Source organism: Carlito syrichta, unplaced genomic scaffold (genome assembly GCF_000164805.1).
Source record: "Carlito syrichta isolate Samal-C Ts95f unplaced genomic scaffold, Tarsius_syrichta-2.0.1 Scaffold305197, whole genome shotgun sequence".
Taxonomy (NCBI): Eukaryota; Metazoa; Chordata; class Mammalia; order Primates; family Tarsiidae; genus Carlito; species Carlito syrichta.
In genome coordinates, this window is record NW_007249293.1 from 375,256 (window position 1) to 388,274 (window position 13,019).

At 37.7% G+C, this 13,019-nt stretch overlaps 1 protein-coding gene across 1 annotated transcript in view; it reads right to left on the bottom strand.

The window, feature by feature from the left end:
- LRMP (lymphoid restricted membrane protein) overlaps positions 1–10,053 on the bottom strand; it is a 50,734-nt gene extending 40,681 nt beyond the window's left edge. The window contains exons 1-4 of the mRNA XM_008061296.1: positions 9,965–10,053; positions 9,355–9,517; positions 1,476–1,537; positions 225–305 (exon numbers count right to left, since the gene is read on the bottom strand). The gene's annotated coding sequence lies outside the window, so the exon portion shown is untranslated. The remainder of the gene's footprint in view (positions 1–224; positions 306–1,475; positions 1,538–9,354; positions 9,518–9,964) is intronic.
- Positions 10,054–13,019: the final 2,966 nt, after the last annotated feature.

Here is a 13,019-nt window from a genome sequence, read left to right on the forward strand (position 1 = left end):
GAAATTTTTAAAAATTTTAATATTGCTATTTCTTAGGACCCACCAGGATTGTGTGTGGTAAATAAAGAAAAGAATTCATATCCATTGCCTCACCTGATAGTCCTTTGATGAAAGCAATATAGTTTAGTGTTCTAAAGCTACTAATACACACTGGACTTAGCTTTCTATTTTGGCATAGTAGTTGACTCACAATTACATAATCATTTCAAAAAGTGTGCACTTACCAATTTTTCTTGAAGAGGTTGTTGAGTTGTATCTGTGCAGGACAGGGGATCACAGTGAGGAAATTCCTCATCTAAAAAGCTCTGTCATGAGAAAACGGTAGAGTGTATTCAAAGACACAACAATGAAAGGGCCGAAGATACAAAACACATTAGACTTCATAGAAGATATGACTCTACTTAAAGTGGGTGAAACTGACCAGTTCTTGAACTTGTATTCTACTCTAAGAAAACACAAATTGTAAGTGTAAACTTCTCGTTATATTTTACCCATTATTCGATCTAGGGCTGAAATCTAAAAATCAGGAACAGGAAACTGAATGGCTTTATCGCTGAAATCTTTAGGCAGAGGCTAAAGATGCTTGTCTGAGACATAACTCAGAGTAGTGAGAATGGTGTCTGAAAATTTTATAGCAATCAAATTGTGGCCTTCATCTAAGAGGTAGATTCATATCTGTCATAGTTATCATAGAAAATTTTGTTGGAGTTCTGGAGATGATTAAAGCATCTTTAAATATGGAAGTTTTTCCAGTTCAGCTTGTTGTAAAAGGCTTTTCAGCCACTCTGATGCCACATGAGCAAATTTTTTGTTTCCTGCTTAAACGAATGAATCTGCATTATGCCCTGGAAGCAAATACATGCCAATATCACCCTTCTTTTTTTTCCCTCCATCCTCTTCCTTCAGTGCCAACCTTGCTGTTCCCTTGTTTATGAAATGTTCTTCGTTTATGAACAAAAAGGAGATTCACCAAGCATCACAAAGGAAAAAAGTACATTCAACTCTACTGAGTATATCTTGGGGTGTCTGGACAGACAGGAGTTAAAAGTTTAATTCAAACAAGAGAAAGAAAAAATAGAGACAGTAACCATCAAAGCCTACTCATGAGTACTCAACATTTCAGCATATGGCTATAAATGGAAGGATGCACCCTTACTGTAAGAAGGTGCCTAAAACAAAAGACTGGCTATTTGCTAATAGATATATTGGCTGGGCAAAGTAAATTCTGAAATGCTCTCTCTTTTTGGAAGATGTTATCAGGATCCGCCTTCTCACTGAAAGTTCTCCGCTCTTGTTTGACTAATTGCTTTCAGTGTCTAAGAGAACAAAGTCCACCAAAGCATTTTTTTCTGATTTCTTTATTTAACATAATGATTAATGACATTATATATTATAAATCAGCTTTAAAACCTGAAAGCAATTGGACATCTTCCCCAAAGTAAGAAATCACGTATCATAGAGGGGTTTTATTTTACCTGAAACAGCAAGCCATGGAGTCCCCTTTCAATTAAATTCTTTCGAAGTGACTCAATTGTTTCTACAAGAGAATGAATAACCAGCTCAATATGACCATTTTTAACCCTTCTTCCCTTAGTGCATTTCATTGTTTCATAAACTTTAATGTTTTCATAACTTATAACAACGTGGGGCCTGAAGGAAAGGAAAGAGAAAACAATGACTTCTGAGAATGGCATTCTCAACTTCTGAGTAGGGGAAGATGAAAAAGCAGCCTGTAACAGCTGACCCATGATTACTCTTGGGTATTGGAAATTTACTTTGATAGATGTAAGTGAAATGTCCTCTAGAAGTGACTCATAAATTATTCAATTTTAAAATAAGAATACATTTTAGAGGTCATTGAGTCCAACCTCCTGCTGATGTAAAAATCCTCTCTCCAATAAGTCTCTGCTTGAGCTCTAGAATTACACTCCTTAAATCCCAGAATCCTTAAAGTAGATCAGAGGTCATGAGAACACTGATACCCAGAGGATTGAAATGATAACTGGCAAGTCATGGAGCTGAGATTAGACTCATGTAACAGTGCTCAATTCAGTGTACTATTTTGTGAAATTAAAAATATTTGTCTTTCTAGTTAACTAAAATCTGCTTCCCAGTAACTTCCGAAGTCTTACCCCTGGAATAATGGAAATGGGAGAAAAAGACCTATTTAACTCTTTCATTTACATAATAACATATTATTTATTTGACAACCCATACTCTGAAATATAGCCAAGACCCAGAAAATAAGCTCAAATCTTTTGAGCAACCAAAATAGATACTGATATCCATGCCCTTTATTCATGTGGCAAATCTCACACTTCGACTCAGGCAGTGGGCTCTGAATGTATACATAATTCTCACAAACTTGACTGCTTGCTCAGCCCACAGAAGATTAAAAGCAAAAATTAAAAGAGAATGGGGGAGCTTGCTCGGTGGAAGCATATTAATAGCTACCGCTTTTTTTTTTTAATCACCAACAGCCGAGAAAATTATTAGCAGCAGATACTCTGGTATCCAAAACACACAGAAATCTGGTGCTTCTTATTTTACAGACCAACAGTTTTATATCTTAATAGCCTGGAGAATTCTGAGTCATGAACATAATGCTAATATAGACACTCCATAAAGAAGTGTCTAATTTTTAAAAAGTTTTACAGAAAAAACAGTTTTAAAAGCTTCAATCATATAGAAAATTACTCATGCAAAATTTTATTTATAAGACTTTTTTTTGGTAAAAATAACTTATGTCTCAACTATGTTTGACATAGTATTACTTGGCCTAGTAGGAGAAAAGCATATATTTTTTGTTTTTAAAATCTCCCTCATGTAGAAAAAAACCACATTTTTAACAAGTATTTCTAAACTAAGTAAATAAATTTTTTCTTATTAATTCTTAGAACTCTGATAAAGGTTAGATTTTTAAAAATTCTGTGTTAACTGTATTAAGAAAGGCCGAGTATGGTAGCTTATGTCTAGCACTTTGGGAGGCCGAGGTGAGAAGACTGCTTAAGTCATGGAGTTCAAGACCAGTCTGAGCAACATAGACAGACCTCACCTCCATAAAAAATAAGAAAAAAAAATTAGCTGAGTGTGGTCGTGCACGACCAGCAACCTGGGAGGCCAAAGTGGGAGGTTGTCTTGAGTCCAGAGGTCGAGGTTGTGGTGAACCGTGATCATGCTACTGCACTACAGTCTGGGTGACAGAGTGAGACCCAGTCTCTAAAACAAAGAAAAAAAGCCCTGTCCTCCCTCTGACCTACATTCAGACAATAGCACCCAAAGCTTTCAGAAGCAGTTATCATGTTTCTCAAGGTCTTGTATCTCCAAAATATAAATTCAGAATACTATTCAGATTTCCAATCTAAGCTTGTGTTTCAGAGAAAATAATGAGCTAATATAAGACTGTCTAAATTGTCCATCTGCTTGCCCATCAGGCAATCTTGGGTTTAAGAAACAGTCTATATCAAAGCATTCAAACTGAAAACCTTATTTCAAAAGATGTTTTGTGCAATGTGTAGCAACTATTTCCATATTTTCCACATGACAAAACAAGCTGGCTCATGACCCCAATTTGCATTCACTTTTGCATTCTTCTTTACATGTTTGGAGTCAGACCTATAATGTCTCTAGTACATTTAGGCTTATACAGAAGCAAGCAAAAACAATGGCCACTGTACCCCTGCTGTTGCCATCTGCAATGTAGGATGGGACCAGGTGTCTTGGATACACTGTCTCTGAAGGAAGCAGAGATAAAGCAACATTCTAAATGACTGTACAGTGTGGCTTTCAGGCAAAAGCCCCACAATTAATTGACTGTTGAAAATCAAAACCATAACAGTATCAGAGTGACAGTAATGTTAGCTATCAATGGTGGTTGACAATTATGGAGTATGGCTTTTCATAACACTATATCTTACTGAAAAAAATCTCATGTTCTGTATAATTGTGCATTAAAACTATCAGGGTTCATTTAAAACCACAGAATAAGAGAAGCTAGTCACAGTACACATCTGTAAAAAAAAAAAAAAGTATATCCAATAATAAAAAGACAAACAATTCAATTTAAAAATGGACAAAAGACAGACACTTCACAAAGACAGAACAACAGCCAATCAGCACATGAAAAAGTGCTCATCATTTTTAGTCATCTGAAAAGTACTTATTAAAATCACAATGAAATATCCAGGAGCTTGGCTAAAATGAAAAGGATCGATACTACCAAATACTGAATATGTGGAACACTGCCGGAGGAAGTGAGAAATGCTGTAAACATTATGGAAAACTGTTTGGCAGTTTCTTAAAATGTTGGAGCCACAACTACGCTATGACCTAGCAATTCTATGCCTAGATATTTATTCCAGGTGACATAAAAACATTTGTCCACACAAAGACCTGTACATAGGTATGAATAACAACTTTATCCATTATAAACTCAAACTGCAAATACTTTAGATAACCAATAACAGGAGGAAAAATAATCACATTGTGGAATGTTCATACCAAGAAATACAACTCAACAATTTAAAAAATACTACTGATAAACACAACGTAGATGAAACTCAAAAAATATTATGCTAAAGAAGAGAAGACAAATACATTTTAAAAAGTATAAACTGTATAACTCAATTCTAAATATAGGGTAAGCTAACCTATCAGATAGGTGGATGCTCCTCACGGTGGGGCTGGTGGGGGAGGGGCGTTGACTAGAAAGTAGCACAAGGGAAGTTTCTGGAGTGATAGAAGTTCTGTGTTTTGATGTGCATTTATCTCCCTGGTTGAACAGTACACTTAAGATCTGAACATTTTTTTGACACGTGAAGTGTACATGAATAAGAATTAAAAATTATAAGAACAAAAATAACACAGGGTTTGTAAGAGACACAGGGTTAGAAAGAAACCGCTAAAAAATATGTGACATTTGTAACCAGAGTACTAACAAACACAATTACTAAATTACTAACACCTAGAGAGATCAGGATCTCTCAGACACGCATCTCACAGGATACCAGAAAATGCACAAAACAAGAACATGGAAATGCCGGTGACACTTAAACTGGAACAGTGCAGGTGGGGCACAAAGAAAAATGCAGATGGAGGTGAACCCCTGAGGCAGTTGCGGAGGGAGGAGATCTGCTGCAGGTAAGGATCCTGCAGGGCTGGGGCTGCAGGTCTCTGGGAAGGGAAGCCCAGGTGCAGAAACTTGTCTTTCAATTTTCTCAAAATAAAGCTGAAAGGGCTCCTGCTGCCTAACTGGCAGCAGCTAAGAGCCTTTTCCTTTGCTGCTGAAGGTGAGTGTTCTGCCGTTCCAGATCCTATTCCCAAGAAAATGATGAATGGAACGATGTAACTTCCACACTACATCGCCAGCTCATTCCTCATTTACCATTCGCACATGAAGTAGTTCATGGTATAGAAGCGTGTTGCAGCGAAACACATATACAACTATAGCCAAGTACTAGCTACTGTTTGGTATTTGTTGCATTATTTATAATGCACAACAACTGCATCTAACGAAAGAGGGTACTGAGGCTCAGAGAGGTACAGAGATTTGCCCAACTTTACTCAGTCACTCTTTTGTAGGCTTTGAGTCAGAATACAGGTTTGTTCAACTTCAAATCCCATGCTCTTTATCAGCATACTATACTCCCTAGATTATTTCATCCACACCTGCATTTTTCATTTGGGAAAACTTGGGCTCCCATCCCATGAGAGCTATTGAGCAAGCAATAATTGCCTTTAGTTTTCTCCTTGGCCCACCCCAAAACTTTCTATCTTTAAGTTTCTCAATCATCTGGACCCACCCCTCCCCTTCTTTGGCCTCTTATCATCTTGTTTACTGACAGCTCAGGACACGTGGCTTTTATCTTGCATCCATCTTCAAAGCCTTAAGGCTTTTACGACTCCCACACATCATACCCTCTGTGTTAAAACGGCAAACTAGAAGAGAGTTTTCAGTGAAATCATCTAGGTGACAGCTTTCTGTAAACTATGAAGTTCGTGTGCAGATACTATGTTCAAATAAGAAATTATGATATAAAGGAGCTTCTCAGAATATCTTCCCGAGGAAATATTTATGGCTCCTAAAGGTAATTCCCTCATTGTCTTTTAATGACAATGAAGCTGACTCAATGAAGCTTTCATGTCAGATAGGGATAGGAGATGTTGAATAGTAAGGGGGTGATAGTTTGGGTTAATCAATTAATCTATGATTTCTGTATATCAGGTTCATCCTAACATGTTATATGCATACCCTAGATCTAAAAAACGTTTTTAAAAATTCCCTTTTAAAGAAAACACCCATTACAATCCAGTATTACCAATGTTAACAAGATACTTAGATACAAGTAAAGTTTAAAAGCAGAAGAACGAAAATATATAAGAAGCCATTCAAGAAACTGAACAGTTCTAATGGCACACTTCTTCGAGGCAAGCGTACATACTAATCACCTCATAAATCAGCCCAGTCCTGGTGGCAATTGAAAACTTGAACAGTATTATTTATTCAACCTAAAGTTCAGGATTTCTAATCAACGTCATAAACAAATTTCTAGTTTAAGTCTGTAAACATTTTTTTTGGGGGGGTGTTAGAGTCTCACTCTGTCGCCCAGACTGGAGTGCAGTGGCCGCTCCTGGCCACCGCAGCGTCGACCTGCTGGGCTCTGGCGATCCTTCCGCCTCAGTCTTCCGAGTAGCCAGAATTACAAGCATGCGCTACCACGCCTGGTTGATTTTTTGATTTATTGTAGAGATGAGGTCTCACTGCCCAGGTGGGTCTCGAACCCGCGGGCTCAGGCAATCCACTCACCTCAGCCTCCCAAAGGTGCGGGATTACAGGCTGAGCCACCAAGCCGACAAACATTCTACACATTGATCTGAACATTCAGATTAACCAACCCACACAATTTGTTGATGAACCTTCTTAGATAGAGCTATCTTACACTGGTGACTTCTAAATGGGAGAGGGAGAAAGGGGACCAAGAATTGAAAACTACCCATTTGGTACTATGCTCATCACTTGGGCAACAGGCTCAATAGAAGCCCAAACCTTACCAACACATAATATTCCGATGTAACCTGCACATGTACCCCTTGAATCTAAAATAACTTTTTTTTTTTTTTTTTGAGTTGGAGTCTCACTCTGTTGCACAGACTGGAATACAGTGGCCGCTCCCGGCCACCGCAGCCTCGACCTGCTGGGCTCCGGCGATCGATCCTTCCGCCTCAGCCTTCCAAGTAGCTGGAACTACAGGCGCATGCTACCACGCCCGGATAATTTTTTGATTTATTGTAGAGATGAGGTCTCGCCTGCCCAGGTGGGTCTTGAACCCGCAGGCTCAGGCAATCCACTCACCTCAGCCTCCCAAAGGCACGGGATTACAGGCTGAGCCACTGAGCCCGGCTAAAATAACATTTTTTAAAAAAGAAAGCAATTGTCTTACATACTTAGCAAATTTATTAAACTAGCCAGAGTTGCAGAAGAGGTGAATAGGTTTAAATATTTTTGTTTTCTGGCTCAGAATTCAGATGTCTGACTTATGATTCAAACAGCATGGGGAGGCAGAGGTCATGGTGGAATGTGTGAGGAGATGCTTGTGTGGTAACTGTCCTACTCATTGACATTTGTTTATGGTCTGGAACATCTGCTATAAAACATTTTGATAATGTGTGCTTTCTAATCTTCCATCTTCTCTCCAAGCTTGACTTTAGGGCATTATTAGAAAGATCTTCATAAACCAATGGTCTTATGAGCAAAATTGAGATAAATATGCCTTCTTTGGGCAGAAAAAGATACAATACAAGGGATTTCATAAATCTGGGTAGGTTTTAAGCAACTCAAGACAGAAAGGAAGTGTCCACCTCACTTCATCCAGGCAGAAAAAAACATGTATTCAACTTATGTCAGCTTTCATATTCTTCTTTTTAACAATATTTTAATCAATTATACCCTGGAGATTAACTGGGAAGACAAGAGCAAGTTTCTAATACCAAGAACATACATTTGGAGGTAAGTTAATAAAAGTTGACTCTCCCGGGAAGGTACCACAAGGAAGTCATGGGGGAAGAGAGGGACATAAATTCTTAGCAGCTCATAAAACCATGGGGTATAACATTGATTTAATCAAAAGATAAACATAACTGGAGCAAATGATTCGTTCTCTGAGCACAGTGTTTAAAGCAGACACACCTTAAACCAAATTTGGAATATCTTATGATTCATGTTTCAATGTGAACAGTTCTAGTCACACGGAAACCTTCTCCAATGCCCTATAAGCAACAGTAAAATAACATATAGTCTATGTAATTTAAAGCATACCTTACATTGCCTGACAGAATGAATCACAATAAACTCATACTTAGAAATATTGAAAACTGGCAAGTTCATAATGTTAAAAATAACAATAAGATGTTGAACAACCATTTGCTATTTTAAAACTAGACAATTTCTTAAACTTTCAAGTAGCTTCCTCAGATAATAGTAGAAAGGATATAATAAATCCAAAACAAACACAAATCTGAAAATTTTCATCTCTAGTTTACCTTTTGCTTATATTTAGTTGTTTATTACCCAAACCAAATAGCTTTCTATAAAAAGAACATTTATACTGCTAGCACGAGAAACTGGCTGAACAACAGCAGTTGTCTGATAAATGACTAAATAAATAATGCTTTATTTTTACCATACTATGTTTCTAGAATGAAACTGGTTTACAAATAATGTGATATCTGTGATTTGACAAAATTGTTTTCTCATATAAATCCTTAGTAAATGCTTATGCATTTTTAGATTCAGAAAAATGACAAATGCTCCAATTTTAAATGCAAAATATGTATATAGAGAATGCACTGAGATTCAAAAGGAATTTTTATATATATTTAAGATGTTACTACACATCAAATTCATAATTATTTTGCCCAATTCCTGAAAATCACCACTTAAAAGAAAATAGAGAAGCAGGGCCTTTTCTAACACATAACGGGTAAAAACTAGCTAATAAAATCGGAGTAGACTATGCAAACAATTTGCAAGTTCAAATATCCCATGCACGCAAGGTTTTTCTCCTTGTTTACTTTTAAAGATATTGGAAATTTTTATGTAATTTTAAAAGAAAAAGAAGTCACAGACAAATCCAGCTTAAAATAAGCAACCAAAAAGAGAAGTTAATGGTTAAATCCACGCACCCAGCCACCACTAAGGAAACCTCTCTGAAAGCCCACAATGTTGCCTTCTCAAACCATCTCATTGTCACAGATTCAGTAATAATAGCCCAGCTGTTATCTAGAAAAATGGCTGTAGTCTTATGCACCTCCTCAGGGTGGACTGAATCAGGGCACAAATGAATATTTGCTACTCACTTTTCAGTTTTCTTGTCTTCTGCTCAAGCGTCTGGCAAGTATTCGATAATTCAGTATTTATAGTTTGGAAGTTCCGTTGCTCTGAAATTGCTTCCTCTAATTTGTGCTGTAAAGACGCAGCTTTTTCACTGGCAGAGTGGGCTGCCCGATCTCGATCCTTAATCTGGATATGGATAGTAATACTGGATCTTAGCAGTATGGCCAGGAAAGGAAGCAACCAAACGCTCACTCTGGTTATGCACACAAAACTGAAAATGTGTTTTTCTTCTCAGGGAAGTGATAAGCCTCTCCTGAACTTCTGCAATTCTGTGTTTGCATGGGCTTGGTATGCCTGAGCTATTTCTACCACGGTAAAAGTCCTGAGATGTCAACTTGCCTCTTTCTGCAAAGTTGCCTTTCATCAGCAGGCTGTTGGCACCGCCTCTCTTACAACTCCCCCTGTACTTCCTCCGCTCTCTGCTAGTCGCTAGGGACTCAACTTGCAGTTCCTCTTTGCTTTTTGTTTGTTTGTTTTTGTTTTTGTTTTGTTCCTCCTCCATTTTTATTCCATGGTTTTAAAGACATCTGAGCAGACTTCCCCTGAATACAGTGTGGTCAAGGGCCACCTTACCTGCTCCTTTGGGTCCCCCAGCGGCTGGCTGGCTTCTTGGAGCCTCTTCCTGAGGACAGCTTCCTGGTTGACAGCATCTTCTTGCAGCTGTTTAATGGCTTCTAGTTGTTTCTGACTGGAGTTTAAAAAAAAATAAAGTTCAAACCACAAGCTGTCAGTGACATTTCAACTAAGAGTCACCCTGGGAAACTGTGACAGATTCAAACTTAGCACACTTCCTTAGAGATCAGAGAAAAAAGTGAAAGTATTTACATATATACATATATAAATGCTTCACAAATACAAAGTCTTAAGCAGCAATAATATTGATCACTTAGCTTGATACCCTCATTTTCTCGCATTAAAAAAAAAATCTAGTTTCCTATTTTACCTTGGTATGTTCAGTTCCCCACAAGCTATATTCATAAAACTGAGCACCCGTTGCCAGTTGCTTACATGATGGTTTTACAATGCGGTCAGGGTGACAGGTGCAATATTGATACATCACAGCTAGTTTTACAGAAAAAGAAAGGAAAGGAAAAAAGCGGGGGTGGGAGGAGAAAAGAAAGGAAGAGAGAGCTCTGTTTCATGACCCTAACCTTTTTCCTTAAGAGCTGTCAATCATGGCATAAATACATGCCATGAGTACAGGAAGTACCGCCCCCAAGCACAGATGAACACTAGCTGTTACTTCCATTGCAGTCCTCTCTTAAGTTCTTCCCCTTTCTCCTTCTCCACCACAGATCTTAAAGTGTCATTATGTTACTCCTCATTTGGATCCAATACTAATATCCAAAATACATAAAGATTTATTTGCTCTCTGTTAGCTGATGAGATTATTCAAACTGTGCTACAAATCAGCATATCAATGATTATCTGGAAACTACTTGACTCAAATAAGAATCTTAACTCAAAGGGATAATAAACTTTGGCAGTTTCAAAGCAACGAGGAAGACATTGTTGCATACAGGCCTTTTGCTTGCCTCTTAAACGTTAACACATAGTCAGAATCCCATTGCACACTGGCATAAATCCAGTCCTAGTTATAAGAAGGACCACATGGGAGGCACGAATGATCTCACAGGATGCTTTACCATACTGGTAAAGCAAACAAAATCCTAAACAATAATAAAAAACTACCCACATCCTCACACACATTCTACTGAGCTTTCTTCAAAAGCTTATAGTCAGGTCTATTTTATTTTAACTACGGCAGAAACATTTAACAGGAGATTTGCCTTATTCCCAAAATGTTAAATGTATAATCCGGTGTTGTTAACTATGCTGTTAACTATAGGCATAATGTTGTACAAATCATAGAATGTATTCATCCCACATAACTGAAACGTTACACCTGTTGAATAGCAACCCCTCACTTTCCCCTTCCCCTCCCCCGGGCAGCTACCATTCTCCTCTCTGTTTCTATGAGTTTAACTATTTCAGATACCTCAGATAAGTGGGATCATGCAGTATTTGTCCTGTGACTTCCTTATCTCACTTGGCATAATGTCCTCCAGGTTTATCCATGTTTTCACATATGGCAGAGTTTCCTTAAGGGTGAATAATATTCCATCATATGTATGTACCACATTTTAAAAAATCTGTTCATCTGTGGACACTTACATTGTTTCCAAATCTTGGCTACTGAGGACAATGCTGTAATGAACATGGGAGTGCAAATATCTCTTCCAGATCCTGATTTCAATTCTTTTGAATAAATACCCAGAAGTGGGATTGCTGGATCATATGGTAATTCAATTTTTAATATTTTGGGGAAGCTCCAATACGTTTTCCATAGCGTCTGCCATTTTGTTTTGTTTTGGTTTTTTTTGAGTTGGAGTCTCACTCTGTTGCCCAGACTGGAGTGCAGTGGCCGCTCTCGGCCACCGCAGCCTCGACCTGCTGGACTCCGGCGATCCTTCTGCCTCAGCCTTCCAAGTAGCCGGAATTACAGGCATGCACTACCACGCCCGGCTGATTTTTTGATTTATTGTAGAGATGAGATCTTGCTGCCCAGGCAGGTCTTGAACCCGCAGGTTCAGGCAATCCACTCACCTCAGCCTCCCAAAGGCACGGGATTACAGGCTGAGCCACCGGCGTCTGCCATTTTATATTCCTACTAACAGTGTACACAGGTTCTAGTGTCTCTACATTCTCACCAACACTTGTTATCTTTTTTTTTTAAACAATAACCAACCTAACAGGTATAAAATGATATCTGCTTGAAGTTTCAATTTGCATTCCCAGAAAATTAGTGATGTTGAACATCTTTTCATACATCTATCAGTCATTTATATGTCTTCTTCTGAGAAATGTCCATTCAACTTAACCTCAAACCATTAATAAGTAATAAAAAAAATTTAAAAGAACTGTCTATTCAAAGACATTGCCTTTTTAAATTCAAGTTATTTGGGTTTTTTGTTCTTGAGTTGCAGAATTTTTCTTTCTTTATTTTTGGATATTAACCTCTTATTAGTTACATGGTTTACAAATATTTTCTCCCATTCTGTAGGTTGTTTTTTCACTGTTATTAATTATTCCTTTGCTCTGCAGAAGCTTTTTAGTCTGATGTAGTCTCACGTATCTATTTTACTTTTGTTGGCCGGGTTTTTAGTGTCAGACTCAATAAATCTTGTCAAGACCAACATCTTGAAGTTTCCCCCCATGTTTTCTTCTAGGAGTTTTATAGTTTTAGGTCTTAAATTTAAGTTTTTAATCCATTTTGAGTTTATTTTTGTGTTTGGTATAATATAGGAGTCCAATTCATTATTTAGCCTGTAGATATTCAGTTGTCCCAATACCATTTGATGAGGAGACTATCCTTCTCCACTGTGTAGTCTTGGCACTTGTGTTGATCATATATGTGTTGTTTATTTCTAGGCTCTCTATTCTGTTTCATTGTCTATATGCCAGTACTATACTGGTTTAGTTATTGTAGCTTTGTAATATATTCTGAAATCAGGAAGGGCTATGCCTCCAGCTTTGTTCTTCTTTCTCAAGATTATTTTTGGCTATTCAGGGTCCTTTGTGGTTCCACAAGAATTTTAGAAATTTTTTTTCTATTTTTATAAAAAAT